The sequence below is a fragment of the Dromaius novaehollandiae genome, chromosome Z, assembly GCF_036370855.1.
Source record: "Dromaius novaehollandiae isolate bDroNov1 chromosome Z, bDroNov1.hap1, whole genome shotgun sequence".
In the NCBI taxonomy this organism is placed as follows: domain Eukaryota; kingdom Metazoa; phylum Chordata; class Aves; order Casuariiformes; family Dromaiidae; genus Dromaius; species Dromaius novaehollandiae.
The window spans coordinates 32,696,015-32,705,818 of NC_088132.1; positions in this window are offsets into that span (position 1 = coordinate 32,696,015).

Consider the following 9,804-nt stretch of genomic DNA (forward strand, 5'->3'; position numbering starts at 1 on the left):
TAGCACAGGCCACTCCTTGTTCCATATCTGATAAGCAGAGAATAGAAAAACCGGTGTATTTTAGTTTTATGAAGTCCTTAATAAAAAGAATTCTTAAAGAGGAATGAAGAAAGTTGTCATCAGTGTTGCACACTACTTGCTTATCCATTTGTATGTTGTACATGATCAGATATTAACTTCATGTGTGTCACAGTCGATATTTTTTGTAGTTATTCCCTTCTTTTGCTTTTCCATGCCTTAATAACATGATAGAAGCAAATTAAGTATTCAGCTGGCTTTGCTTTATTTCGAAATGCAACTTCATCAAGCACTTTCTGAATGCAAATGATAACAAGCTTTTTATTTCTTATATAATCTACATGGGAAACAGGGATAATTAAAAACTGGGACTTTATATTGAGACGAAGTAATGAACTCTGTTTTGTAACTCCAAATGAATAACTCTTGCTCTTTGCTTTTAGTGGGCGTACAGAAAAGAACTAGTTGACAACTAATGAAAACTTTATATGGATTAGGTTTCAAAATTCCCCACTAATTGATATTTCAATGATGTATTAATTTTCACCACACATGATTTTAAATGCCAGAACTCCAGAAAATTTGCATACAACTAAAACAAGAGAAAACAATCCCTCTTGCATCAGAGAAGAGGTCTATGCTTTCCATGCCCCAGACTTAGTCACGCAGGTATCAGCGAGAGTTCTCTCATACAGGCAGACAGGCATTGAAAGCAGAATACTACAAAATAAACCCTTTAAAATCTAGACTAATACTTTCAGAATAGGTGCCTAAGATTAGATTTGTGTGTCCACATATGACATTTAAATAATTGTTAATCATGGCTATGAGGAAATTGATGGATTCTTTGTATTTATGAACACTAGTCTAATTAAAAATAACAAACTTCACTTGGATATTGGCTTAAAATATGACTTCCCAGCCTTTGGAAAACAGTTAACGTGGAAATTTCAGTAATCTTTACTAACAACTTGCCTGAATAAACCTCAACCATTTTGGGCCAGATCAAAAGGCAGCTATGAAAAACTTATCAGTTAGCTGTCACATCCCAAATTGCAGAGCTACAAAATTCAGCTTCCAACTAATCCTAGAATCACGTTTACTCAAAAAACTGTCCCTGTATCTGTTTTCAGTGTTGAGCAGCAAAGTGGTTTTCTCAGGCCTGACTAAGCTCCAGAATCAAAGCATTCGCTCTGCTGCTTCCTCGGGAGGGCAGTCGTAACCAGAGTCTAATGCACACGTAATGGACTTAATGACCCGCTAGATTTATTTGTGGCCACAATATCCTTTTCAGACTACAGTTGCTGTGGTAGTCTACCTTTCCTTTTCTGCAATAGCCTGAAGGCTGGAGCACTTTCCCCAGAAGTGGAAAACACCAGAAATCTGCCTCCGCGGAAACTGAAGCCACAGCGCTCTCCCACTTAGCAGCTTGATTTTGGATGGTAGAGAGAAGTTTCTCCCGGTTTCTGAAGCTATTCTGTTGTGAAAATAAGAGTTTAAGATTCCCATTTGGTGAGAAAGAGAGAATAAGAGCACGAGCAAGGATGATGCTGCAGCCGAGGAGCCAAGGGAACGCATCTGCCCTCCCCCACAGCTCCCAGGACAGTGTCTGTGTCCTGGGCAGCGACTGACCCACGCGCAGTACAGAAGCAGCTCCCAGGGCAAGGCTCAGCCTCCCCACACTTAGCTGCCCAGCTCTGGCATTTTGTCACCTAACTTTTAGGCACAAATAAGACCGTGGGATTGGGTCTTCAGTCCTAGCTCTCTCATCCTTTTTTAAAATACAGATACTGGTACTTCCTCATGTCTCAGTCAGACCTTTGTAAGGAAGAAAACGTTAATTGTGAGGTGCACAGACAACACAATAATGGAAACCATTTAAATGTCCCAGATAGACAGATAAAGTAATTCAGTTATTAGTTTAAGTTCCTGCTATATCTTTGCAATTAAATATATCTGCTTTTGCTTATCTGTTTTGCGGACAATTATATTATAAAAACTTAGAGAAGCCATTAATAAAAATGACTAACCATAATATATGGAGAAGAAGTTGCCTCATATTTATGGGCCGTAACACGTGATTAAAAGTTGTCTCCCTTACAGCAGCCTCATTTGAAAGCTCACACTCTAAAGAGCCCCTCACTGTATTTTATGATTTTGCTAAAGCTGTCCACTTTACCCTTTCCTCATTTACAGGATCTTTACACTGGTTTGTCACAGCAGTCGGTAAGAGAGGATGTCACTTCGTCTTCCTCTGTATTCCAGGATTATCCTCAAGAAAATGAGGCATGGGGGATACTACAGTAATATATACATCAGAACCATCACAGGGAAAAGCAACTCAAGAACCAGAAAAAAACAAACAAACAAAAAAACCCACTGAGACACTGTGAAGGGCACTCTATTAAAGTTAGGAAAATAGGACATTTTTTCCCATTCCATATTTAGAGAATAAATTAATAAATTTGCTATGTTTATGGCCTAATTTTGTTTTTCTAAAACAGCTTTTTTGCCTGGAATGTTTTTAAAAGCACAAGTTTTAAGAATACCATAGAAAACATTACCTTGTTCCACAAGTAAATATGCACATGTGTGACCGATCTCCACAAGCAGTCCTGGTTCAGGCTTTAGATGACATCACTGGAAAAACTTCAATCGGTTCCCATGGGTTTTTGCCTAGACCTCAAAAGGGTCATTCAATTAAACTATTAAACTGAAAAACAGTCTAAATGGAATATGCTTGAGAGCCTACTGAGATATAGGACCGGCCTTGTTTTAAGAATAACTTTTCTTCTATTACATGTTCTATTCAACTTGTTTTACTGGCATTAGTTACATGCAGAATCTGTATGTTATACAAATTGTCTTTCAGTATCTTGAAATAAAACATGCAAGGAATTATGATATGGGCTATGAATGAAAAAGAGAAAAAAATGGTAAAATGTCAAAAATGAAATATAAACCAAATTGGTACTTTTAGTTCAAAGTCTAACATAACTAATATATCCTTTTCTAAAAACATCCATTACCAGTATCTGAGAAGAATCATGTTACAAACGTGCATGAAACAGAAATGTCTGAAAAAAAGCATATAGCGCCATTTCTCTCTCTGCCTTTAATGCAAATGTGACAAGATAACTCCTCTCATTTGATTTTTTTTTTAAACAATGTTTAGTCTTGCCTCTGTTAAAAAGAAATTCCTTTCATCTTCAGGGTCAACCAGTCACAGACTCTGATGCCCAAAGGTGCTTCACTTATTTTAGCTGATTCTCCTAGAAGTCGCAAGACAGCTGATCTCCAAGATCAGCCATCACAGACACACAGTGAACAAGCATCAGGTATGATGAGCTCACAGAGCTAGCAAGGTCTGGGATGAGTAGATGCAAAGATGTGTTCCCCACTGAAGTCTGGATATTGTGAGAAGCGGGCAGGGGAAAAGGGACTGTGATAAATGCCAGAAGGATAAAGACTGAGAAAAAAAGTTTAAGGGAAAGAGATCTGGGGAAAAAAAAGAGAAGTTGAAGTGGACTGGGTAGAAGTTGTCCTAAGGAAACCCAAAGACTTCGTGCTCGGTAGGAAACTCTTAAGCAGCCCAGAAACAAGCTTCCCGTGTATCATTGCTCCTCTATCAGAAAAGTCTGTGAAACTCAAAGCCAAAAAACTTCTCTCAGTTGCAGCACTGCTCTACCCAGAAAATGGCAGCCTACCCGCTGGTGTGAGTAGGTGCTGCACCGGCTCACGCAGCACAGTCCGCAGCGGATCGAGAGGCAGCCCCAGCTAGTAGATTTCTCCAACAGTTCAGTGCTCGTGTTTCAATGTTGATGGTATCCCAACAGGCGTTATTAAGATAACTGTGTGGATATAACCATGTTGGAGGGATGTGAACATGCAAGTCAACCAAAGGAGCATTTTACAAAAGGTCTTTGGTTTGATATCTAATTCCAGAGCACTTATTTTGTTGTTCAAGCAAATGCCCACTTACAAGGGCAGCACAATGCATAAAGTGTGATTACCCTCTTCACAGAAGAGTGACATTACTGAGTCAGACATTTTTTAAATGATAAAAGACAGTGTTTTCCCTTTTTAGCCCTTTCAGAATGACTAAGCTTCTAATTTATTAGACAAATGAATAGGCTCACTTAAGACCCCATCTACGATTGCTATTCTAAAGATAATATTTCTGTTTTCTGAAAGAAGCTGCTTTCTCTGTAACATTTTCATTATTTCCTCTTTGAGCTGGTTTAACCTACAGTAACTTTATCAAAGGTTTTCAGTACTAATGGAGGAGCAAAAGAATAAATAAAACAGAGGTTCAGGGAGTTGAAAACTATTGAATGAAAGCGTAATGACCAAGCATTTCAGAGGTCTCTTAAATATTGGCTGCAGAAATACAGAAATGTTTGCATGGCTGCTTTTGTTTTCTGAGCCATCTTTTTATCTCTAATTGGGATGTGCACAGCCCTCCTTAGAAATGCATTCACAGACTTAGCAAATTATTCCCAGCAAATAACACTCCCAACAAATTTAAGCATTTCCCTGACATTATGGGGAAATCATGAATATAAACTTCAAAGGGGGACTGTAAGCACTCATATCCAATGCTGCAAGCCAAAGATCCTTGTGCAAGAGTCATCTCCCCTTGAAAGCACCTAACTCATTCTGTACAGCATTCAGGCCCTCTGCCCCAGCTCGAGCAAGGGCTCCTCTAGTTTCTGAGTAAGACCTGCTAGCATTCAGAAAACAGGAGCTGTAATGGCGATGTATCTATTTTTATATGATTACCCAGTACTGGGAGAATTGGCTAGCCAGAGGCCTGTGTCTCTCCTCAGTCTGGGGAAATGTTGCCCGCATACTCCCCACCTTCCAAGAGAAGGCTGCTTCTGACTCTACACAGTTAATGCTTAATGTGAGATTCAGGCTCTACCACAGGCATCAGATCCCTTGCCAGTGAGAGTCCTAAGCAGTAGCTTGGGTTTCTTTCAGCTTATTCTCTTACACTGAGAATCTTTTAGTTTTGCTGGAGTGGTCCAACTTCAAGTAAAGGAGTGAAGAATGCCTTTTCTTTGCCTTTGAGATAGCATTGTAATTAAGACGTAAGCCTGGGCAGTAAGAAGACAGACACTGGAACCCTGTGAGGCTAAGAACAACGGAATCCAAGTTGTCCATCTCCTAGGGAAACAGCCATTATACGAAAGACGGGTGATGCTGTCACCATACCACACTAGAATAAATAACAGAGCTATTAAAAAAAAATAGCAAATCCTGATTTTCTCTGAAACTCTGATATTCTCTGAAAGAAAAAAAAATAGGCAGGTTAGGTTCTAACTGGCTTCTAGATAATGATCCAAAATACACCGAGGATCTTCCTTGAACATTCTGATTCATGCATAATACATATTTTTCAGATAAAAAGAATCCTATTTAGCATTTTTAAGATAATAGTTTGCACTTTTTAGGTTGTTCCGTATCTAGTGTGAAGAGGTTAAAAATCACACTTGGGCTTCTAGATGGCCTTTTAGAAGACAGGTACCTAAAATTTAGGCACAGGAGCCCTTAATTTGTTGACACCTACATAGCTTATTAGGCTGAGTTCCCCAAAGACTTGTTTTTTCTGAGTCTTGTGAAAATAGTTTTGAGGCTCAGCACTGAAACTGGAATTTTCAGATAAAACAACACTGACTTCACCTCATTCCTATTAAAGGCAAGGTAACATTTTTATTTCTTATTAGTAGATACTAAATTCCATTAAGCAGCATGAATCAACACAAAGAAATGACTTCTAGCTAGATTTACAGTGCTTTCTACATTTCCTGCACTAGTCACACTGGGGTTTGCGTACACATGCCTAGTTATAAAGTTAGTGACCTCATGCTGTTTGACATCAAAACTGACATCGGATTACAGGGAAAATGCTTGTCCTACCTATTTCTGTTGCTGTTGAAGTAGGTCTCACTGCACCATAAAACAGAACAAAAAAGATTGTACTGATACCGTATTTATAATAAAAATAAAAAAAATAGAAGCAGCCTTTGAAAGCAGCCTAGTTTGATTCTAACTGCAAACATGTATCAGTGCAAGCGGCACCATACAGGACAGCCAAATGGTACATAAATATATCCATCGGACCATTACAAAAATCAGACTTTTTAATCAGAGGAAGGAAAGAAGAAATTGGTTCCCTGACCATAAATAACTTAACTTCCTATTATAACAGTGTGTACCACATACATCGATTTTCTTTGCTTGTATCTTCCAACATCTTTACAAACTTTATATCATCCACAGCCCAGTCCTTGAGGCACAGGCTTTGCCCTCACTCCCCACACAACTTTGTGCCACAGCATGATAATCCGCTGAACGGGTGCACACTGGGAAGAGATGCAAGGCCACAGGGAATATCCCCGCAGTCTCCATGTTCCCCACAAGTCTTTTTTTTATTAGTGAAGTAGTAAGGGGCATTGCTTAAAGCCCCTTCGCTTGTAGTCTCAGTTTTCTCAGGTTGTCAGCCAAAGCTGACAGCCGGTTTCCTTAGGGGAGGTGCTCTTCTGGTAGACTTCGCGATAGCAGGAGCGGCAGCAGAGGCGGCGGCAGCACAAAGCACGTTAACCAGGCGACTTGACCGATGCTCTAAAGCAATGGAAACCTGCAGGGGCAGAGCCACAGCCCGCTCGCGCTTCTTGGCTGATTTTTTCCAGCCTGTTACAGGCTACTCGCCTGTGGCTCCCGGTTCGACAGACAAAGTTCAGCACCAGAACGCACAAGGGAGAAAAAGTGTGCAAGGCGGCAACGCCAGCCGAGCTCTGACGACAGAGAATAAGCTGACTCGTCATAACGGAGATCTCCTTAACCATATGCACTGATCAAAAATTGCACATTTGAGTATAAGCATCTTCTTTTTTTTTTTTTTTTTTTAAACCTTCTTGTTTTACCAGCAGCTTGTTCTGTCTCCTCTGCCTCCGTATTCTCCCTTTTGTCTCGTTTTTTCACAGCAGATGGATCTGGTCATGATTTTCCCATCCTCACAGAAAGAGTCTGCTCTGGTTGAGAATTATATGCAACAGAGGGAATAAAACATAACGCTAAACCAACAATGAAATATGAGAGTAAGGGGCTAGGGGGGTGGTAAGATACACAGAGTGGCAAAGTCAAACCAGACCAGACATCTAAGGTGATTTTAAGAAAAGAAAACCCTTGCTGAAGGATATCTTAAAGAGATGTCTCAGCCCGAAACATTCATCACCGTAAACCTAATGAAGGTTCTTTAAAGGATAATTACAGGCCTTTTTGAATACTTTAAGCCCTGTTAAGAGTCTGAGATGCATTCAAAAGACTTAGGGGAATCATAGCAAGGCAAAGGTATATGGATAGAAAAAACACGCATCAGTGAGACTTTCTGGGGAAAAACATGCAGAGCTCTGATAGATGTAACAAGACAGGCAGCGCTCCTGAACACTACGATGGGGTACTACCAAATTGCTAGGTCAGCTTCTAACAATATATCACTTTTTCACATTATATGTATCAAAATTATATACAGATTAAAAAGTTCATTGCCCAAGTTTGGCTGTGAAGGGAATGCCACCTAAACCCGTTTCTCAAAAGGTACATTCAGTGGAACTAGGATGAAAAATTAAGTCTTGTGCATCTCCTTTTCAGAAAATAAATGACTGCATGTTATTCATAGCCCCAAACTAAGGGGTTGACACATTGGGTGTCATGAACGAGGATGCTATGGTCCTTAGGCTCGTTTATTGTGTATGCCTAAAAGATATCCCAGGGCACTAGGATTCTCCAGTTTCTATGTATGCACAAATAAAGCAAGCATTGCTTTCCTTCACAAAATACACAAGAAAGCAATTTTCCTATGGCTGCTTACTTATCATCTGCATACCTGGGTAAAAATAGCCATATTCTGTCCAAAAGCTATAACAGATGAAAAGAATCAAACACTATCACCTGAATTTTGTGAGGTAAAATATTATCAGTATTTGTAAATCTATTTATTTGTTGTTTTCCTGCTCAAAAAAAAAAAAAAAAAAAAAGAAAAAGAAAACAGTGAAATAAAGAGCGCTACAGATTCTAACTTCACAGTTTAATTTCACACTCCAAATGTCTGGTCAAATTCTTTATTTGGTACAATCTCAGCCTTGTAAAAGGAAAAAAATAAAATTCAGTCAGCTAAACCTGATCTCTGATCCTGGCTCGCCACACGATGTTCGGTTCATTCATATTTGTGAATCTAGTAGATATTGCAGAATCACTCTCTTGTATTATTTGTTAAAGCTACAACCCCTGAAATCAATAATAATTTGGTTTTACTGATTGGTGCTAGAGTAGATATTGATATTTAGGAAAAAATGCATTAAAACATATAAACTGCCTCTGTGTACTGGCATGTTTTGTTCTGTAATAAATAAAATGTCTACAAGAAAATGATGCTTGTTTTTTGCTCAGCTGCAAACACATTTTAGCATAAATGTAAGAGAAAACTGTCAAGAAAATAGCTTGTCAATTACCAAAACAAACTGTAATTTCTTTAACAAAGGTCTCCCTCATTATCTTACTATAAAATTTCCTCTCTATTATTTCTCAACCCACTGTTCTAAAACTTTAATTCTAAACTATAATAGTGTAAAAATTTTAAATGTTTTAAAGCTTGTTTTATCAATTTTTGAAACAGGTGGATTTCTACTGTTCATTTCTGTTGTTCTTCTCAGGGAACAAAGCAAATGCCATTACAAAAATTGAAATAGTCTGCCAGGCGTTGATCCTGAGATTGGGGAATAAATGATTCACAATATTTAGATAGTAACATGTAAGGGCACAGATTTCCTGTAACCCAGGAGGCATGTTATACAGGATATAATTAAATGAAGAAGTAAAACCAATCAAGGATTTTCTCCACTTGATAATAACCGTGTGTACGATATGCACGATAACCAGGAGAGGTTTCCTTATGCATAAAAGTCTCTTGGAACTACTCCGCCAACAGAGACTGAGCTTCTGTAAGCATCATATTAAAGACCAAAGCAGAAGATAATGCCCGTAGAGGGTGGACACCTAACCAGTCTTGGCTGCTTTATTAGCCTGAAAAATCACAGGTTATCCTCAGCAACCTTGTGCCAGAAGCCCAGCCACATATAACAGCCTCACAATAACAGAATTACAACGGTGTCTTTAGATTACTTTCTCCTCAGCTATAACTAAGGATTTCTCCCACCGTGCTCAATACATGGATCCTTCCCAAAGGCGAAGTGCAAAACATTTCTGAAATACCACCTGTTGTATTTTTTTTTGAAAATATGCATGCTCAAAAATGCTTTATAGTCACATACACAAATCAATACCTGACAGATTCACGTTTCTGAAAAATGTCCTGAAGTACAAGCAAAAAAGTCTCCTGGAAGGGAGAGCTGTGCATGAGTAAGTATACAGAAACTGCTGATACATATACAATGTAAGTTATAGCTGTGCATGAGAGAAACAGCAGCATATGCACACTTTCCTCACACTACTCACAAGTAAAATGCACACAGCAGAACTGGAACAAACCTACCCAAGTAAAAAGCTGCTGACAAATGAAGTCTGTGAGAATTTTAGGTAGAGTCTTTGATATTTTTGCAAGATCAGTTTTCCAAATCTGCTCTTGAGTGAATAAAGAAAGAAAATTCTTAGAAAAGAAAAGAAAAGAAAATTGGTGCTTGCAATAGAATTAGCATCATGGCAAAACTCTTTGTAAAGAAATAAGATTGTTCGGTTCTCTAAAAATGCTTCATTCATCTTCTA